The sequence below is a fragment of the Anser anser genome (assembly GCF_964211835.1).
Source record: "Anser anser genome assembly, chromosome: 1".
Taxonomy (NCBI): Eukaryota; Metazoa; Chordata; class Aves; order Anseriformes; family Anatidae; genus Anser; species Anser anser.
In genome coordinates this window covers 86888547-86910144 of record NC_139720.1, presented here as the reverse complement: position 1 = coordinate 86910144, position 21598 = coordinate 86888547, and the positions used below count along the sequence as shown (strand labels likewise).

At 41.8% G+C, this 21598-nt stretch overlaps 1 protein-coding gene across 1 annotated transcript in view; it reads left to right on the top strand.

Annotated features, from left to right (window-relative positions):
* The window catches only part of LOC310884310 (cell surface glycoprotein CD200 receptor 2-like), a 31778-nt gene extending 11851 nt beyond the window's left edge, over positions 1-19927 (top strand). The window contains exons 8-9 of the mRNA XM_083805916.1: positions 501-17565; positions 17654-19927. The gene's annotated coding sequence lies outside the window, so the exon portion shown is untranslated. The remainder of the gene's footprint in view (positions 1-500; positions 17566-17653) is intronic.
* Positions 19928-21598: the final 1671 nt, after the last annotated feature.

Genomic DNA, 21598 nt, shown 5'->3' with positions numbered 1-21598 from the left:
ATGCTGATGATGGTTTATCTTATTTCTTATTTCTGGGACGGCCCAAGAGCCACTTCAGCTGCAGCCTCTCAGAAAATTAACTTACAGCATGGTGGCCTGGTCAGGCTGCAATTGTCACCTGTTCTCCGCCAACAAAAAGCTTGTTACCAGCCCACAGCTCAGCCAAAGCCACATGTGGCAGGTGTCAAAAGGCCTCAGCTGCCTAATTGTCACATCTTCCTTCTGCAATAAAATTGGCCCTCGAGCTTTTCAAGCTTGCTGTGTAAGATTAATAAAACTTATTAGGGCAAAGAGAATAATACGGCTGGTGGAGGTGATTGCAAGAAGGGCTAGGACATGAATGGGGCTTCTAGGCAGAGCATAATAATTGACCAATCTCACTTAATTTTCTGCTCATCTTTTGTATGCATTGAAGTTGTGGCACAAGCAGTAGGCAATTTTGGATACGGGGTTAATTTCTTTGTAGCTATGTGAAATTCACAGGAGCTTTTTGACCACAGGAGTGTGTACTACTACATACTATGTACAACTATCCAAGCTGTCAATGGGTGGTAACTGTTCGAGTGGACCTATCAGCGCTTCTAAGGGCATCATCATTGAAAGGAGGAAGATGGGATGAGCCAAGCAATGGGCCTGTGAGTGTGCTCAGGAAAGAAGCCCTTGGTGCTTGGGAGAAGAGACACAGGTCTGTGATCAGGAAAGAAGCCCTTGGTGCTTGGGAGAAGAGACACAGGTCTGTGAGGTGAGCAAATTTGTGTGGAAGCAGTGAGAGGAAAACAGGGAAGGGTGTAGAAGGGGTTGACAGAGGGGATCAAGACAGCTAGGGTTTAACAGAGAGCAAGCATGATGGGTTGTTGCAGCTTGATACTTTATACTGCGACTAATTGCTTTTTCTATTCACTCTGGCTGTCACTGGGTACCTTAACTTCTGACCATGACTGGTGAAAGACAGTTTTTTGTCATATGGGAAGCTCTTCTCTCAGGTTTTGTAATGGGGAAGTCATATTGATGTCAACCAAAGAGTCCAAATTGTGTATTTTAACTCTTGCAGGAATTTGGTCTGGAAAGTAATCAACTTAAGGATGCTTTTATGATTATATTAACTGAGTTTTTTTTTTCCCTCCTTATTTGCACTTTTGGTATTTTTAAATAGATTTTATCTATGTGAAAAGCAAATTTAAGCAAGGTGAATGTTTTAGATTGCAAATTTCCATGTATTCTAATTGTGAAAATGGCTAGAGAAATGCTGACTTTTTTGAATAATTATTGTGAGAGAGCTTCTGAAAGGAGATGGGCATTGGAATGAGCTATTAGCACTTTCTGACAAAAAAATATGGCTGGGAGTGTGAGGATATGATTTTTATAGTAGCAAAACTAGTCCCTTATGGGGTGTAACCTGCAGATGAGCAAGTGGCAGTTATAGTTCAGAAACTGTGCTTCCAGAGAAAGTGCCAACAAAATTGAATGCAAGGTGCATTTTTTGTGTTTTATTTTATTTGATGTATGTAAGTTCTGTAAATAAGAGGTGGGGGATTGACCAAGCTGTATGCGTTCAGTCTGTCCCTTTCCTCCTGTGTAACTCTCTGTACAATATTTACTCCCCAAGAGCAGTCCTGTTGCTTCCTCTGTCCTGTTCCAGCTGCTCAGTAAGCACACACTGATGTGCTGAATAATGCTGAATGCAACGGGTGTCGGATGACTCTATTCTCTTCATCAGTCTCCAGAAATACTGAGCCTGGAGATCTCCTGCTCCAGAGCTGTTGCAACAGCTCTTCCTTGCCACTGCTGTTTCAGGTTGACTGTTTAGTTAAATTATAGAGTTGACAGAATGTCACTTGTGCTTTTTAGCACTAGATGATTGTGGCTGGAAAGTCTCCTGTTTGTTGTGTGGACTCTCACTCATAATGTTTATAGGGCACTCTTGGTAATAGTGATGATGTCTACTTTCTGATTCATCTATGAGCAATTTATCTTTTGGTAACAGCAGATGTTGCAAAACTGTGGTGCAGTTCTTTATTCTCATTCTGTTCACTGAATTTGGAAGAAAACAATAGCTGAGAAAATGTTGAGTTTAGAACCTCAAAAATTGGCATGCAATCTCAGATTATGATTAAGCTTTGTTTTAAACCCCAATTTTCAATATCAGGACTGAAATGAAGAAGATAAATAATATTTTTCTGCAGATTTTGGAAATGAGGCAAATATCCTACAGGTATTTGTCAGTTCAGTGAAAAGCTGTTTCTATGTTGGTTTTTCTTCCAGTTGTATTTTTTGGTCAGTTTTTTTTTTTTTTGTATCATTTGTCATAGCTTTTCTTCTCTGATGAGAAAATACTACTTTGCTTGTATATCCTAATTACTGTAACTCCTGTGGAATACTGTCTTGCTGTTTCTTTCTTTTTTTTTTTTTGTGTTGATGTTAATTTGTGGACTTCTCTTCAGCTACTTGGCTTGCTGTCCACAATATGTATGCATCTTTCATGCGCTGGAGGTCAGTGGAGAGAACGTGATTTATCCAGGTGGAATATCTATCACATTTCCTATCAACTCTCTGTCCTGGAATAGTCCTGGAGTAGTTAGTTTGTGTTTGTGCTCTTAATGTTGTGTCTTAAAGCAATTGCCCACTTTGCTCTTTATTTCCTGAGAGTTGTCTCACCAGTGCTCTGATGCACTAGTTTTCTCAGTTTATTGATTTTAATCTTCTCCAATGATTTTACCATCCAGTTCTCTTTCCTCCTTTTTAGCATCAAAGGCAATTTCATTCTCTATTCAGTTGCTTTAGTAGGTACTAGTTCCTCTCAGTGAATTAAAAAAAATATATATATATATACACATATTATTATTTTTTTGGTTAAAACAATATGTTTCAAACTGTGATTTGCTTTGCAATTTACTAGTGCATTTCACTGAACTGGTAGACATACTTAATCCAGGTCTCCTCGATTTTATTGGCCAATACAAAGTAAGAAATTAATCTCTCTCTTTATTGTAAACCACTGCTGTGCTTCAATGCCTACAAATCCAAGCTTACCTACCAAATCCAAATGTGTAGTATACATCATTTTATATGACCTTGGGTGATGTCTGTCTTGGATTATTCTGCAAAAACTTCATGGACAAATTATTTTTTTGACTCCATAGTTTCCATATTGCTTCGTACCACTCAATCACAGCAACAGGGATCCAGGAAAGCTCAGAGAAACTAAACAAGCATTTATCATTGAGGCTTTTGAGACAAACTCAGTTATCAGTGATTTTACTTAGTTCAGACACAGAAAAAAGCACCTCTGATACAATGTCATACTTTTTTCTTTTTTTGAATGGGACTATAACTGTGTCTGTTGCTTACACTGTTGAAAACGCTTGTTGAAAACAAGAAATTGTGGTCCTAGCTCCATCACAGAAAACAGATGCTATTTACTTGATTAATAAGCAATAATATTTTCAGAAAAAGAGGCAAATGGTATTACAAACCACAGACTTCTTGTGCATTTACAAACATGAAGCTTTTCCCCAACAACAGTAGAGACAAACAGCATAAGGAAGATTTTTGCTCCACTTCCTCCAGATTCCCTTTCTTGTCATTATCAAGCTATCACTGTGTCTGCTGCTTGGTTTCCCATGTATTTTCTGGTTGTTTTGATGATGATATCAAATCCGCTCGCGCAGAGTATAACACAGTACCCAGAGAAGCTTGTTGGAGTTCCTGCTTCAGACTATAGCCAGTCTGACTTTGCTCTGACTCCTCGTTCCTGGTCTTTTATTTTTCTGTGAAAACTTGTGTTATTCCTTGTATTATAGCACTGATTCTAGCTCCCATGCCCTGATGATATTTAAGCTGGATGCTCAGTGTAAGAATTTTGAAACAGCCAGAGATTGTTCATTATCTCTTGCTGCATGAGAAGTAATGCAACAGATTATTCCTTTCATCAGGATCTACTGGGATATCTGACCTGAGTCTCACCAGCTACAGTCAGTATCTTTGGTGACAAGGGTCTTGAGAATCCTGAGCAGGTTTCCCAGGAGTCCGATGGGTAATTTGCCTCACAGTTGCAGAGGTTGTAGCAAAACCTCTGTATCTTGTTCTTTGTCTCACAACCAGGAAATGTCTGCAAAACCTTTCCAAGGTGCAAGTACAATTGCTGTACTCCTCCAAGCAAAACTTCCCATCCCTCGGTCTTTTATTTGAAAAAGAAACTAGGCTTTCAATGCAAAAGCATCTTGCTTGTAGATGTTCCTTGTTTGCATGTGTTTACATTAATGTTATATCAGCAGCTGATATTTTGTAGATTCTTTCTTAAGTTTAAATGCTACAAAACCTTCTGCCAAGTAGATCCTACTGTCTGTCTTAGTGCATCAAGGAAAACACAAATATAAAAATTTAATTCATTTTCAGAAGGACAATCATTTTGCTTTTCCAGTTGATAATGCTGTCAACTGCCAAACAACTCTTCAAGAAATACTTAGTATTAGAGCAAGTCTGGGATCTCATTTACTACAAAAATTCCCACAGTGTGTTGTGCAGAAATCACTTTACTGTGCCCCAACTTAAAATAGAGAGGGACAGCTGATTGCCTGTGACAGAGGACATTGGTTTGTGTTCAGGATGGGCAGGGGAAGGTGGTTTTGTTCTTCACTGTTCTGTGTTCATCTGCAAGAAAGATTTTACTAACGTGACTGTTATTTGTGCTAGTCCACCAGACTATGGTCAGAGGCAGATGAAGAATAGGTACCCGAAAAGGTAGGTTTTTATAGGCAGATAAGAGCAACACTGCTTTTCCTTGCTGTGATGAGGTATTACTGGACCTCCCGCTCTGTCTTGGTGCCTTTGCCAGCAGTTATCTCTCCCAGGGTACGGGTGGCAGAGACTGGCATATACATCCAGTTCTATACTTCTCAGTTTTATTCTACATTATTTTTGAAAGCCTAAGACATGGGCTGGGATGCCTCTTAGCAAGTATTAACCTCAGCTATTTCCTTCCAAAAACGACAAACAGGCAGATAAGCAGCAGAGGAAGATACTGCTAGAGCCCTTTGTTAGGAATGGTCCTCTATAAGATACATACTGAAATACTTCAGGCTGTTGCATCAAGGTATCACCTGAGCATGTCATTTGGGATGGTGGTTGGGAGACAGATATAGCGTGTTCCTGCAGAATAGATACTTACCAGCACAGGGATGCTGTGGTGAAACAGAGTCCCAGTAAAATGCTTGATGAATAATCAGAAGAATCACCCTTTTTATCAAAGGAAATGCCTTCCTCTGCTTCACAAATAAAAGTTTTAATCTGATGATGTTGGATATATCATGGTCTCATTTACACACATGGGTGGAGACTGGAGGCGGGAAGAGAGATGGTGGCCTTTTGTCTTACTACAAAGAGCCTAATGTTCTTTGTAGTAAGATTTGCCTTCAGGAATCCCAGGCCCCTAAGATCAGTGGGAAACTGCAGCAAGGAAGGCTGGCTCTCAGTAGAGGGGGATCAGGTTGGGGAACAGTTAAACTATCTGGACACGCATGTGCTGTGGGGATTGGCTGGTGTCATTGTGAGGCTGCTCATGGTTGTCTGAAAGATCATGGCCTGGGCTGCATGAAGCAAATGTTTCTCCTACCTTCCAGAAGGGAAAAAAGGATGAGCCAGGGAACTACAGACCAGCCAGCCTCACATCGATCCCTGGGAAGAGATGGAGCAAATAATCCTGGAAAAAATTTCCAAACATACTCAGGACAAGAAGGTGGCAGGGGGAGGTCAGTGTGGATTTATTAAAGCGAAATTGTATTTGAACAACTTGTTATTTTTCTATGATGGGATGAATGGCTTGGCGTGTAAGGGGAGAATGCTGGATGCTGTTTATTCTGACTCTAGCAAGGCTTTTGAGCTGTCCCTCATAACATCCTCATAGACAAACTTACCAGAAAAGTGAACAGGGAGGTGGACTGGAAACTGACAGGCGAGACAGGCTGTGATCAGCAGTACAATGTCTGGCTGGAGGCCAGTCCCTAGTGCTATACCACAGGTCGATACTGGGTCTGATGCTGTTTAACATCTCCATTAATGACCTGGATGCTGGTGCATCCTCAGCGAGTTTCTAGTTCATACAACACTGGCAGGAGTGGTTGATGAACCAGAGGGTTGTGCTGTTATTCAGGGGAACCTCAAGACACTAGGAAAATGGGTTCAACACAAAGCTCAACAAAGGGAAATGCCAAGGACTTTGTTTGAAAAGTTATTTGTCTGTGCCTAATAAATATTGCCCATGGATGTATGTTTCTCTCGTGTGTTTCTGGGTGGGAAAAACGAATGCACTGCTGGATAAGATGAGCAATCAATGCCTGCATGTTTAGAGTTGTGCAGTGTGCTTCCAGACAGTCAGTTTTTTTCTTGTAACTGAGCGTTTTTTACCAGCGTGGCAAGTTGCTGCACATAAACTCCTTGCTTTAGCTGAGACCCAGTGATGCTTCAGTTGAACAGGACTTCCACATTGTTTTTGAGAAGAGGTTAGAATAGGAAGATACTTGGGCTTCAAAAATATTTACAACATTTACCCACTACTGAAACTTTTAAAAAGAAATAAAGCTTTAACAATGATAAGTCTCATTCACTAACAGAGCTGTAGTAGGAAAGAGGATGCTGTAAACATAGACTCCACATACTGAGGCATTTTATGCTGGTGATACATCTCTAGATCTTCTCACTTTAATCTTATCACTCTGTACTGAGCTATGAAAATTTAATTTCCACTTGCTCTATTCTCTCTGCTGGCAGTACATACTACTAAGCCAACAAAGGTAAGTGCTTTTTGAATTGATTTTTGTCTGACTGCTGCCACAGTCCCAACAGTGTTTATATGCCATAGTGTAGTGTTTGTATCTGGCTGTATTTGCATTTTTGATTTACATGTGTAAGGATGAAAGAGAAATTGTGTAGGAAAAAAAAACAACACTAAAATCCTTTCTATACTAAATTTGTCATATAGGAAGTATACAACCCTCTCTTCTGTGCAAAACAAGTGACCCCATGCAGAACACTGCTTAGTTCAGAAACACATTGCTTGTACTCACTTCATCTCTTGTGCAAGAGGAGTGTTGTGTGGAAAAACGATGAGTGAGCCAGTTACTGAGAAACTCAGGTTTGGATGCTTGCCTTTGTCCTCAACTTGCTTGAAATATTCAGATCAGACAGATTAGAATCAAACAACAGAAATTAGTGCACTGTTAGAGCTGCCTCCCTCATCGGACAGGTTAGTGCCTGCAGAGCTGTGATACCTTCATGGGCACTGCCTGCTTCCAGGTCTGAATCTCTACCAGCTGCACTTGCTATCACATTCTTTATCACTGTCATGCTTGTATGATCAACAGTGGTCTATTTCATGGTGATACATACAGCAAAAATAAAATTGTGCACACGTATGCAAACATCTTTATGTGGCTATGCATGTATGTTTTTCTACGTGCATGTGAAGCTGTGAATATACACAGAAAATGTTATATTTTTTTCCTTGAGAAATTAGTTTCTTAATTTCCCATCAACAGAACATCTCATTATATATAAATGTTGTGAAAGACCTTATTAGCCAGATAGACACATGAGGGATAAAATTAAAAGTTGCTGTGGAAACCATAACCTGAAATAAATCTTTTTTTCTTTTTTTTTTTTCTGTGAACTCAAACTCCCAGTCTTTGTCTTCTATTAAACTGTTGTTTGCATATAATTTCTTTCTTTAAGAAAAAGAATCTGAATTGCTGATACACAAATGGAAATCCCATCTGACTGTGACTGTAGAGTGCGTCTCAGACTAATGGATTTTTTTTTTCTTTTTTCCCATGAGTATTTTAAGCCCCTTTCTTGTCTTAATATCAGTCTGATGTAAGGGAGAAAAATTTCATCTGTGGTGGTCATTACTGCCCATCTACGCCCAGCTTCAGCAGTTTGAAAGTGTTGCTTTCCCCAGACTAAACAGCCCAGGGTAGGGTATCGAGGAGGGAAGGAGAAAGACTAAAGATGATGTTAAGGCATGGAAAAAATATTTTTCTAAATACATAACATTCTTTATTTCTTAGCTGCAGCTGTCATCATCCTCTAGCACATTCTCAGAAAACCACATATTTCAAATATGGCTTGTCAAATAAGCAAAAAGCAACTTGAGCTTTGTATGTACCAACTGCTCTGGTACTGAGAGGCTTGATCACACTAAAGCCCATGTTCCATTCCTGATATTCTTCTGTAGTTGTTATTTTCTGTAGTCATCTGTTGGCAGATGCATTAACATTAGTGTTAGTTTGGGTCAGGACTGTGCTTTTGAAGAGAAACTCCTAATGGTCCGTGCTTACCGTCCTGGGTTCACATTGTCAAACAGCTTTGGGGCACACAGCCAACTTGCTTATTTTCTGACGGAACTAAAGCAGAAGATACACCCTGGGGATACACCTAATGCTCTCCAGCTGCTAGTGGGTGCTCAGTTCACAGCATCAGACTAGAGCTAGCCCAAATGAAAATCCCCCCCAACCCATGTTGTCAAACCACTCCTGCCGAGCCTATGCAGCTGATGAGATAAACATAGTTTTTGTTAAAGAACCTCTTCCTGTAGTGTGATTTTTTTTTTTAATCTGCTTTGTATGCAAGAAATAACTTGAGCATCAGCCCCAAGAAGGCACTGAAAACTGCTGATGTGCAGTGCTCCTGTATTTAATCTCTCTCTTTCCCTCTCTCTCTCTCTCTCTCTCTCTCTCTCTGTGATTACACAAAGGATATGCATGGAAAAGAACAGGGTCTTACTGAGTATGCTCCTGGTAGGCTCCTTTCTGTCCAGGAAAAAGCATTACAGACTGAACCTTCGGGTGATCTGGTACCCCTGGATTGCTCAGCAAGAAAACAAAGGCTGCATGCAGGCACTAGGGCCAGTTAAACCACGTTTTCTTCATAAATGTTGGAATAACACGGAGAATGATGTAATACAATCTGTACAATTATTTGCAAATGCATGAGTCTCATTTGACTTATTCAGTAGTTAAAAAAAAAAGTAAACTGGCACAGAATTTCTACTGTTATCGCACAACAGCTTGCAGCTAAAAAGCCATTGTGCATAAGTGCAAATTGAGAATTAGCATATCTTAAAAAAAAAAAAAGGCCAAATGCTTAGGCTGCATTGACTAGTGACAATGACAAGACACCAGTCCCAGCTATGGAGCTCGCACTCAGAAAACATTATATGTATTGGCATTATCTAACAGGCAGGCATTTTTTTGCCCTTCCAGTTTTAGTGCTGTAGATGCAGAACTCAGACCTGGTGGAATGTGACTGAATTTGCTCTGAACCAATACCTGAATGCTTCTACACTACCTTATAATTTGAGTAAGTAGTCTGCTGTGAAAGAAGCTAGCCCAGGAATACAGAAGACATCCTGTAGCTGGTTCTGGACTGTTCTAACTTTGTATAAATTTGGCATAACTTTGTATGAATTTGATTCAGAATTTCCATACTACATGAGGACGTTTATATTTCAAAGACAAGTACTAGGTGTTTCTTCACAAATTTAATTTGTTTAAGAGGGATTATAGGTTGTTTCTCTGTCAGCATGGCCGGCCTGTGTTAAATGTGCTGTACATTCCCAGTGGATCGGTGTTCATGCCTTTGAAAGCAACTTCTACATTGATGTTGCTGTGATGAGTCTTTGCACAGACAGATAGCGAACAGGCATGGAGGAATCACTGCATTTTCCTGCCCTGTAGCTAGTGTTAGACTGAGGGAACTTGCCTGTCATTGTAATCTCTACAATTCATATGAGGGTTTTTCTCCATAGTGTTCTTAATCCAGCTCCTTTTCAGAAGCCCCACATTTTTATTTTGATTAAAAAATGCTATTTGTTTGTTGCAATGTAACAGTCAATAAATGGAGTGGCAGAGAGTGTTCTGCTTTATTTTGTTTTTGTACACGTATATTTTCTACCATCTGAAACATATGAGCAAACAACCCCTGTTCTCATGTCTTGATAACAATGGTAGAAGGTTGCTGTCCTGAGGTATTATTTCAGCTTTGCTTTCCTCTCTGACAGGGCCAGGCCTAATTTCAGTGCTGGTCTATCCGGTGTTGCATCCTGCCTTGAACAGTGACCAGCAGAGAAAAAAACACACATACAGCTGCCCTGCCCTTTCAACACCTTGCCCAGCTTTCTGCAGTCTGTGGTGTAAGACTTTGTGAGATGGAGGTTGCATTTGAATCATCTCTTAATAGTCATTGATAAACCTGCACTCCAATATGATGACTCCAATATCTGGATCAAAAATTGTTGTGCCAGAATGATAGATACTCAAGAGTATGTCCAGGTGAGCTTTGTTAAAAATATTTTCAGTCCTTAGAATGAAGTGTGAAAGCCAGACAAATCAATGCAGATTAGTACAGTCAATGTAGGAACTGCAGTTAGGAGGAAAATCCATGCCAAGGGGACTTCTCTGAGAATAGGCAGTATTGAAGAAATAGCTTCCTGAGATCTCACTTAGCAAGACTTGTGCTTTAAACTGAGAAACGAGGGAAATGTTTTGGGAGAGTAGTGAAATCCTTATATCTCTCTTTAAAATAAAATGAGAAGGTGAAAAAAGGAGTAACACTTGCTGATTGTAGTCAAGTTGGTGATATCAAGAATCAAATGACTGACTTTTACATGGGTGGGAAGTGTGTGGTTAACAGGAGACAACACATTTTCGTGTATTCATACCTGGCAAGTGGATTGCAGGTGATGTGCAGTGCATGAAATGGAATATGACATTGACTGCAGCATGGTGGAATAGCAGCAGCAATTATTACATAGCAAGGAGCAATCATGTTAGAAATGTGCTGTGCAGAAATTATAGAAATAACAGTTTAAAGGCAGTGGAGGAGTGGAATCATATTAAGAAATTATATTTGAAAAAAGAGTGATAATGTGAATAAAGTAGATTAATCATGACCAAAATCATTTTAGGAAAGGATGTTAAAAGAGATCCTTCTGGGATAGACTGGGGAGTTGAATTTGGATATGAACAAAGGATTCTTTAATGCTATTAGAGAGAGAAATACTCCTGAGATTTGTATCACAGCAAATTTTAATTTCTCAGTCACGGAGACTGAAAACCATTAGCAATGATAGGCCATGGGTGTGAAAATCAAAATATATGTTTAACTGAGCAGTCAGTGAAGCAGCTGAGGGTGATACTGCTTAACATTTTGTTTCTGCGACTAACATCAACAATATAGATGAGGTGGTTGTAGAAAATACCTTGAGTGAAAGTGAGGTTCATTTAGTTGATGTGAATTGGAATACAGGTCTGTGACTCTCATTCCTAGTTTAAATAGGGAAAACCATACATGACAGGAGGGAACTAAATGGTGAGGTCAGTAGGAGTACGAAGCTCAGGGACTTCAGTTTAACTAAAGCCTGGTATTTCTTTGTGTTAAAGGTGTAAAGCTGTTGGAGACATCTAAAGTAGAGGAAAAAAATATCCCCAGACAGCTCTGGAAATAAAGGCAAATTCTCTTGAAACAGATGGTAGAAATGCAGAGTACCTCCAAGGATGAGGAAAAATATTTACCTGGCAGAGAGACCAGTGTTAAACATCAAGAAGCTCAAGGATAAAACAGGAATTGCCAGCAGGCTGCTCTTGCAAAACACTTTCAAATGATGAGCAGAGGGCTCTCTCGGGGTGTGCAAGTAAAGCTGTGCAAGGACAGGAGCTGTGGTGCGTACAGTCCTCAGCTCTGAAGCTCTAGGCATGTCCCTATAGTTTGGGAGACCCAGGAGACCCTGTGGTGCTTGTATTCTGGGTCACACACCATCACTGGCCTGTAAGTAACAGTAAAAGTGTGTGTGTGTGGGGAAGAATCACTATAGAGGTTTTAATTTATTTTTACTTTTTTCTTTAACAATAGGAACATTTTGGTCCAAGTTTGCTTTGAGCAGCTGGTGAGGTTGGCCTGGCTGAGCCCACCCTTCAGACCAGGCCCCACTTTGGCCTGAGACAGCTGTCCAGGGTGTAGAGGGTCAGCCAGAACAATGAAAAGATTAGAAAAGTGATACCAACAAAGTCCTGCAATGCAAAGTGCGAGGAAACTTTAATTATCAGCTCACTACTACCTTGGTGTGTAATGACTTCACATCAGAGTATTCAGCAGGTGCTCAGGCAGAGATGAAAATTAATGACTTTGTCTTGAGGCAAAGGGAACAAACAAAACTCTCATTTTTTTTGTCTGTTCCTGAGGAATGGGGACAAACACACATAACAAAACACCCCATCTGTCTCAGGAGGATGGATACCTCCTCAAATCCTGCATCTGCTGTACCTGAATCAAACATCTGCCTCTGAAGGTGTGATAGCAGTCAGCCACTATGCAGGTGGCCTTGGTTGACCCGTATCTGGAAGATCAACCCCTTTCCTCAGGATACTAATTGGTAATTTGGGGAGTTATCTTAGTCTAACATTGAACGGACAGAGTGGGAACTTGGTTCTGGACTTCCACAGAGGTATGCTCAACATTTCTCCTATTGCCTCCATACCAAATTCCCTCCTGCCAGTCATTTTTCACTTCCCAATATCTCTGACAACTCAACCTGACTACAGCATTGCTAGTTTTCACTGATTACTCCTAAAATTTCAGATGCTTTTGTCTTGATTTTTGTTTTGCCTTAAAATTCCACGTTTGAGTTCCCATTTCTATGTTTGGTTTATTTTGTGACTGTAGAAAAAATGTGATGTCCCTGGGTCTTACAGAAATGAAACTCAGTGGACCTGGACACTACAGCCGTTAATGACTAATTAAAAGAATCCCAGAGAAACTATTTTCTGAAGCCTTAGCCATGATTTTGAACAGTAGGGGTTAAAAATAATGATCCTAGCTAAAAATGATGAATACCTATAATTCTTTCATAAAATCTCTACTCTAGACCCCACTTCAATGTCAAAGGCTTGTTTTCTGACTTCAATATTTCACTTTTTTTTAATGCTATAATGAAACCCAAGGAAGGAGTAAGATAATGTCATAGTGAGTGAGGAGACTTGAGTTTAATTCTTTGTTGCTGTTTTGTGATCTCAGGCAAGCAGTTTGTCCCTCTTTCTCTCTGCTTTGATTCTCTGTCTGTGAGGACAATAGCACTTCCCTGTTTCTCCTGGAAATGCATTATTTTAATCACTGTAAGAGACAATGAAGAACTCAGACAGTAGGCAAGGGGCATTGTGGTAAGTACAATAGCTCAACAGAAATAGAAAAAAAAAAAACACCTGCGAGGCTCCTGATGTTTGAGGCTGGATTGTTTAAATAATTCCACCAGGCTGCCATGCCCTCTGTGAGGTGAGGATACCAGTAACATTAGCATCTCAGTGGGCTAAAGATCTGAACCCTGCTGCTGCCTCAAGCCTTGTTCTTCCTAATATAAAGATCTATTCATCTGTTTAATCTCTGATATTGAGAAAGCTTTAGAAAACCTACACACCTGTGAAATGAAGAATGGGATGAGCTTGCTTTTGTCTGTTTAAATAAGAAGTAAGGTACTGAGTGAATTGCTCCTGTGCTGCTTGAGTTTTGTGGCTAGATTACTATAGCCTGGGCTTTATAATACATTTAACTAACTTAGAAAACAAGACGAGAAGACCAGCAAGGGAATTGTACAGTGCATTGATGCCCCACAGCTATGAGGGCTATGCGCAACAGGCACTGACTAATTGCATCAGGTTTGCATGAACTTCAGTCTGAAGCAGCCTGGAACGAAGGTATTCCCCAGCTACCTCTTGACATAACCTGACGGGGGAAAGTGCTGTCCAATAGCGTTGTCATTCAGATAAACATCTGGTTTATCTCCAGATTCTTCTTCTTTACTCCTCATTTTATTGGGGAGCACTCTTTAGTCTTTTGGGGACAGGCTAGTATCTTTATTTCTGTATTTCACTGGTTTATGCTTGAAAAAAATTCCACGTTATTAGCTATGCTCTCTTGGAATCCTTGCAAAAGCACAAATGAAAAACGTATTTGTGGGCAGTGATTCTGTAAGTAGGAGCTAGGTATCAGACTATATCTGTGTTGTGGTTTATAAAGCCTCTCTGAGAAAGCAGTGGTCCACCTGTGAAGAAATGGGTGGTAACAAGCGTAAGGGGAGAAAAATATCACAATGTGGCTGGGGCAAAGAAACCACCACAAATGAATGGGGACATACTTTGTAAGGAGGAAGTAGAAACACACCTATAAAAGCCTAGAAACATTAACAGAGCCACAAGTTGTGCTGTGTTGTGCAAGCACCAGGGTGTTTATGCATCATCAGAAGCAGCCAAGCTGTATGTGCTAGGAGCAGTTTGCCAGGATCCCATACCTCTGGCTGGCTGGAGTTTCTGAAATAAAGGAACTTTTTGTTGTTGTTGTTTTTGTTGTTGTTGTTTTTTGTTTTGTTTTAATGGGGATCAAACACAGAAGCTTTGTCTGTTGTTGTCCACATCAGAGCTTATAGCTGAGAACAGTAACATTTTCTTGTCTCAGGCTGAGTCTAGCAAAGTTATCTAGTTATCTGCGTTAGCTTGGATCCACCTAGTAGCTGGATTCCACTTGGCATTTGCCCTAGGGCTTTTTGTTTTCCAGGTTGTGTTAAATGTAGGCCAGCTGCAGTGGAATGAGACACCAATTGTTAATCATGGAAAAACTAATGTTTTCCTGGCAATTCCACAGAGGTGTCAAGGTAAAGACACCAAGGATAGCCACAGAGAATGAGGCAAATTGTTATTATTCTGTTGAATCTTGGAGAGGATTTAAGATGTAAAAGCAAGGCACTCCCATGCCCCCAAGTGATTTCAGGTGGTCTTCTTCATTCTGCTGTTACAGTGCATCCCATATTCTCCTGGGGAGGTAGAGCAGACACAGTAGCTCTGCCTTAGCACCATCCTTCTTTCCATTTCAGGTGTCAGGCACTGAAGTCTCTGCCCTTCTACCTTCAAGCCTCATCGCTAGATTGCTCCTTCCCGCTTTTCCTCCTTGCAGATTTCAAATTACATACAGTAAAGGTGCTTTGTCAGTCAGTGGGACAGATGGGTAGATGCTTCCTTTCCCAGACCATCACCGTTCACTGGGTGAGACAGGCTGGCAGATGTTTCCTCTGTTTGTGATACAGCTACATTAAGCAATATAAGGCCTTTCTTAACTGATGAACAGAAGACAGAGCCTTAAAGTCAAATCCATCTTTCTCCCTTTACAGCTTAGAGTGGTAGACATAGAGATAACTAGGCAGCCTAGAAAAGAAGGGGTACTATAAGAAAAAAATAAGAGCAAATTGCATTTTTATATCATGCCTAAGTGTTGGATGACATTCTAACCCTTCTGTAGTTGGTAGGAACATTACCATTTCTGGGGGTACCAGGAGTTCTCACAGCTTAGCTTTACATTACATTAGGTTCTTTGTGGTACATCTGAGGCTATGCTAGTTTTAAAGCCATATGCTCTAAAAGCAGAGCTGAGTTAAATGCATAGAGTTAGATTGTTTTACAGCGGTGGGAAGGCACTTTATCTACTTAAACAAAGCCCTTATAACTTATGGCAACAAATTTTCACATTTTGATGGTCTGTCTGCAGACACTAGTAGAATCAGGCTGTATCTGGAGTACTCCCCAGGGGCTAGTTGTTTCACAGACAGGCCACATGGAACAAGCCAAAGGTGAATGTAAACATCTTTTGACTTCAGTTGCTGGTATTTTTTTTCCTGGACTTTGTTTTGACAGGTTGTTGTGGTTTTTAAAGGCTCTGCATTAATAGAATGAATAGAGGATACAGGGCACAAGCAGTAATATTTTTCCAATTCCTGCCAGGTGTGCTGTAAGGACTGTTTGAAGTCTCATGCTCTCTCTACTTGACAAGGTGACAAGGGAAATAGCATTCTGGTTCTGTGGTTAATCTCTACAGCCTATTTTTAGCTATTCTGAAGCCAACTCTTGAACAACCTCTCCATCACCTGAAGCATTCCCTAGAGGAAATCTACCTCACTGCCTAACATAAACCTTTAGGAATATCCCCATAGACTTTACAGAGGGATTTCCATAGCCCCCTGTTCAACTTCAGTGTGAAGATGTGATATATGGCAAAGACAGCTGGGTTAATGCTGGCTGACAGCAAACTTTTGGTCGAGGAACTTGCATGCTGTTTTGGAGGAAAGATTTGGAAGTCATACTGGTCAGATCCATGCAATTTCTGGAGAGTCCAGAACTAGAACAGAATGGCATTTGGACAATGCTATTTTTTTTTTTCCTGGCTGTGCTTACTGTGCAAGCGACACTACCAGACAGCATAGGATCAGGTAGCAAACAAAATCACCAAAACGATGAACTAACTCTCTGAACATCCCAGGTCTGTGAAGAGCACAGAGAAGGCAGTGACTGCTTTTGCAACTTCTCTCTTCCTGGCAACGAAGACCAGAGCTGTCTGGAGTATATTCATGCTGAGCTGCTCTGCATTGTTCCAGCAGCATGATGCTAAGCAAATGGAAAGCTGTACTAAGTGGTCAGTGGGAGATTTTCCTTTCACAAAAAAGCCCTCACACGACTCAGGAATATCCATACCTTAACACAGCTTAATGACAGCAGCCTGTATAGGAGGCAGTACTTGCGTGTAAATTGAAGTGCTATAGGGATAAAAAGTCTGGCAGCTTCCTTGGCTGTGCGTGCAGACTGGCCTTTTGCTGCCCATGGTGACCTCAGCCCTGTGGATTTGAGGGCCAGCACATTGCCACAAGCTGGCATGTCCTTGTCTTATCCTTCTGCAGTTGCAGGCAGAGGGGACAGGAGCTCATTTGAATAGAGAAAAACCTGTTGGCAAGGTGGGCACCTTCCTTGGTGCTGGATAGTGGATTTCACTCCTTTTGGGTGTGATTCAGGGCATGTCAGCTGTCTGGCTCAGCATCAGTCTTCATTTCCTTTTCTGGGGCCTGGGGATGCTCTTGTCCTTACCTGTTAGATCACTAACTTACTTTGTTTTACCTCAGGGCCTTTGACAGATACCTTCTTAGCGCAGAGAAGATAGCTTACTTCACATCTTTGGATCTCCTGCAATACTGATGATATCATTAGATTACTGCCTGTTTCAGCAACGAAACTCCAGGAAATATGTTTGAGCAAGGAGAACTCCCATGCTAGAATGTTTGTCTGCATATGTCATGTCAAGACAAAGAATTATGTTAGGACAAGGGAACAAAGGAAAGAGTTTACTTTATATTTGCTGATTATATAGTGAAATATTGCAAGTAGAAAGAGTCCCTGTGATATTTCTGCATCAAACTAATACTAAATATTGTGAAAAGTACAATTTGGCAAAAAAATCTTACCTATGCTTTCCATGGCTATTGAGTTGGATGGGGTTTGCAACACCTTATAGCCCTGCCAAATGCAATAGGAAAATTTGCATAGCTCCCTAAACCACCTGAAAATGTGAGTTCTCAACTATTTAGGACAAGCTCGTCCTCAGGGCATGTAAACATTTGTAATTACCAGAGTCCTGCTTCCTTCACAGCAATATATATCCTACAGCAGAAGAGAACAAGATGGAATCATACTGCCACTGTGTATTTCTTTGGTAATGCAGCATAGGTAACTAACCAGCCTCATATTTCTTTTGAAAGGTTTAGAGTACTCTTTGGTTTGATTATTTTTCTCCCTCTTAGAATTCAATGAAACTTGGAAGAGGAAAGAAATTTCCAGGTCTTTTTGTCTGTGTGACAGTGAAAGAGAACATATGGGACAGAAAAAAAGGAGAAGAGATGTTGACAGAAGCACGGGAGTCAGAAATCTGTCATTTTTCATTTACACTTCGCAAAGCAGCTCAAGTGGCTCCTGCACTGCCTAAATTTAAAAAAATAAATAAATAAAATTCAAGCTTCAAGTGAAAGGTATAAACTCTTCTAGGTGCACTATCCTAAGAACAGGAATGGAACTAGACATCTATCAGGGACCAACAGATATACTTAGGTATAAGTCAGTGACTAAGCAATTCAATGTTGCATTGATATTATGTTTTAGACACCCTGAGATTTTTTTTGAACTATAATAATTCTCTTTTTAAAAGCTGGCTAGGGGGTCTCAATCAGTACTTCCTGCAGTGCTTGGCTCTACCACATGGGAAACCATTCAGTCCCTTTTCCCCTCCCCTTCCCCAGTGTGCTCTCATGACAGCAGCACATCAAGAAATTTTTAATTTTAACGCTTCCTCCTTCCTGACTCCATGTTGTTACTGTATTTTAATGCCTCTCTTCTCTTTATTTCCATCCTTCTCAAGAGAGACAGAGGCAGATGGAGAAGACCAGTCATAAAAACTTGAACGCTGCCGTGATTGTGTTGCTGAGTTTCACGCTGTTAACCCAGACAGACAATACTGATAAAGCACGCCTCCTCTGGGCTGTAATTGCCCATCCATGCACTCCGCAACCTGTTCAGACCCATGTATTCCAGCTCCAGCCCAGCAAGCCAGCACCGAGGGAATGTGAGCCTTCAAACTCCCTGGCTGCTGCTCTTCAGAATGTGTGTCTTACGTGCTCACTGTTCTACAGATTGGTACGATTTGTGACCTGCTGCCCAGTATGCCACCAAATCCAGGGACTCTGTCAGTAGAATTTAACTGAAAATATACAATGACAGTGAGATTTAAGTTATGGTGAAGCACAAGTGTTTTTTTTTTTTTTTTCCTTCCTAGCATGAGATTTCAGTTACTGACCAGTCTGTAACTTCAAAGCACAGTTCTCCATTGCCTCATGCCTTGCTTTGTCCTTTACACCATTACAATATGACAGGAGTTACAGCTTTTGGAAATGAAGATGTTTTGGCTGCTTTACACAGTTTTGTGCAATTGCAAAAGGTAGCGAAGAGCAACTGTGAATGATGTCTCTGGCCTGGTAACCACAGCTGAGGCTGAATCAATAGCAGTCACTATACTTAATGTCATTATTTTCTTAAATGGAGGGGTGAGTTGCTATTTTGTATGTGCCTGGTATTGCTCATGACTCCTTAAAATTTAATACTGAAATAAAAATATAATAACGTACAATGAAAGAGCTTCTCTAGAAACTGTCTTAGAAACTTTTAACCTGCAGCTGATACCTATGCTATTAGAATTTATCAGGGGAGTTGATCTCTGGTGATCTGTAATTTTTTTAATGTACATTTTCAAACTGTGTAGGTGTTTCAGCACATCATTTCAAATGACAACCCTTCCTGACCTTTGCTTGAGAGGTCTCACAGAAGTTGTTGAACTCCCCAGACCTGTCAGCTTTAATTTAAATACCCTGGAGCCTCCCTCAGCTAACAAAATGTTATAGAGACATAAATTACTTCAATCTTGAAGTGTCAATGAGAGGGAGCAAATGTCACATCCCCTTCTCCTACCTAGGAAAACTCCAGTGCCTCTGGCAGTTGGTTTCCCAGAAGTCTCGTGCTACAGAATTGAGCATTAACCCAAAGGAAAGTTATATTAATCTCTTTTCCCTTCTCTCAGCCATGCAGTCTTTAACCAGCTGTGTGCTTGGCAGTTACTCTTGGGCTACTGTCCTAGTAATTATCCCGTTTGTTGCCGGGCATGTTAATCAGCCTTAGTCTGAAACTCTTTGTGTACACACTTGTGTCTGCGTGCAACTAATTACAGTAAGCCTTGACACCAGTTGTTAATGATCAAGCCCTAAATGAAGGGGAATGCAGGTGGATGCATGGGGTCTGAGCACAGCTCTGTCTTGCTGGGGAGGGATCCTATAGAGAAGGCTTCCCAGCTCCTCAGGCCCTTCATGTTGGCAGGTGTTGACCCCCACCCAGGGGTGCACCCACACGGCCATGTACTCGGTACTGATGATTGCTTGGTGTGGGCATGGGGCAACGCCACCGGTGACATGGGAGTCAACAGAGAATGGAGGCAATGCTGCTGCTGGAGTCAACCCTTCGGGTGGGGGAGGAAAGACGCCAGGAAGGCACAGCCCCTGGCTGCCCGGGTGGTGAAGGCTCCGCGGGCCGCTGCCGGGAGGGAGGCGATGGCCTTGGGGCTCGGCCTCCTCAGCGCCGGCGCGGCGCGCCCCGGGGCCGCTAGGGGGAACCGCCCGCCCGGGAAATGGCGCCTGCTGCGCTTCGCTCGGCCGGGCCCGGCCCGGCGGCTGCTGAACGGGCGGCCCCAGCGGGGCATGGGGCGTGCGGATATGGGGGCTGTGATCTCTCTGGGGGCACACGAGATAGGGGCAGTGACCCAAATCCTGATATTGTAGCAGGTTGCCTTAGGCACGAATGTCCCAGGATGGTTAGAGAAATTAAAAAAAATAATAATAAAAAAAAGTCTCCTGTTTCTCCTATGCGCTCCCCCCCCCCCCCCGTTCATACAACGTGTGATTTCTCACCTCTGGTTCCATTGGCCTTTATTTTCAAAGCCTGTTCAATAAATGTAACCAAGCCCGGGGCTCCACAATGGCTCTACATCGTCAGAGTCAGCGAGCTCCTTGAGCAGGTAGATGAGCTGCAAGCCTGCTTGGCATTTTTTGGCTGTGGTTTTGCCTCCCCCTGCTCCTCCCTGTGCCTGCAGGAGCATGGCTCCGATGAGGATGGGATTTGGTGTTGGCTGCCTGTGGGGTCTGCAGCAGCAAGCAGTCGGCAGAGGGTTGGGTTCAGGCTGCAGTTGTGCAGGCCATGGAGCACGCGGTGGCTGAGGGAAAGCTGCTCAGCCCTTGGAGAGCTTCCCAGCTCCGGCAGCACGGCAAGGCCTCCTGGTATGTCCCACCGGGTAGCCTGCACCTGCTCCCCCCTCTTGACTGCGGTGAACCCCTCAGCATGCCATTTGGGTGCTCTTTTAATGCTTGGTGGTGGCGTGGCACAAGTGGCCCTGTGTTCACAGTAGTGGTATGGCTTCAGATTTGGGATTACTTTGGTAAGAAAACACTCCACAGGAGGAAGAGAGGCCAAATTCATCCCTCAGGGAAAGCCTGCTCTGCTGTTCTGTCTTTTCTCCTCCTCCCTTACAGTTTTTTCATCTGTGCTGTTTCCTTGCCTGCACGTTCATCATCAGTGCATCTCTCCTCTTCAGTTTTCCTAGTGCAGTAGAGGAAAAGAGAAGGCAGAAGAGGTGTCATCCCATAGCCTTCTTTGTTCCCCTGAAGAATCTTTAAATGATCTCTTTTGTCCAGTAATATAATATGAGCCAAAATTTCCTCTGAAAGTAACTCATTCTTCATTCAAGGTGTGCATTGTGCTGTGGGTAAGAACAGTCAGACCACAGAGTGGAGTGAGTAGAACGGATGATTCAGAGAAGTGTTCCTTGATTTATTTTCTCTTGAATCTAGCCTTTTATTTCATTCTCTGTCTTGTTTGCAGGTTTAGAGCCTGGAGAGGTGTTTTGTTTTGTTTTGTTTTTTGGTGCTGCTTTCTGTTGTTATTCTCCAGTCAAACAAAAAAGAGGAGTCATGGAGTAAATTGATTATAAAGTGCCTTAACTCCATGTTCAGTGAGTTGGAGATAGGTGAAGGCCAGGCTGGCAGGGGACCGGGGAGGGTAGGGTTGGCATACACGAGAGTATTGAACGAGGAGAGGCAGAAACTGTGGTAATGGTTTGATTTTGTGTAACTTGTGTTTGGGCAACATAAAGCTGA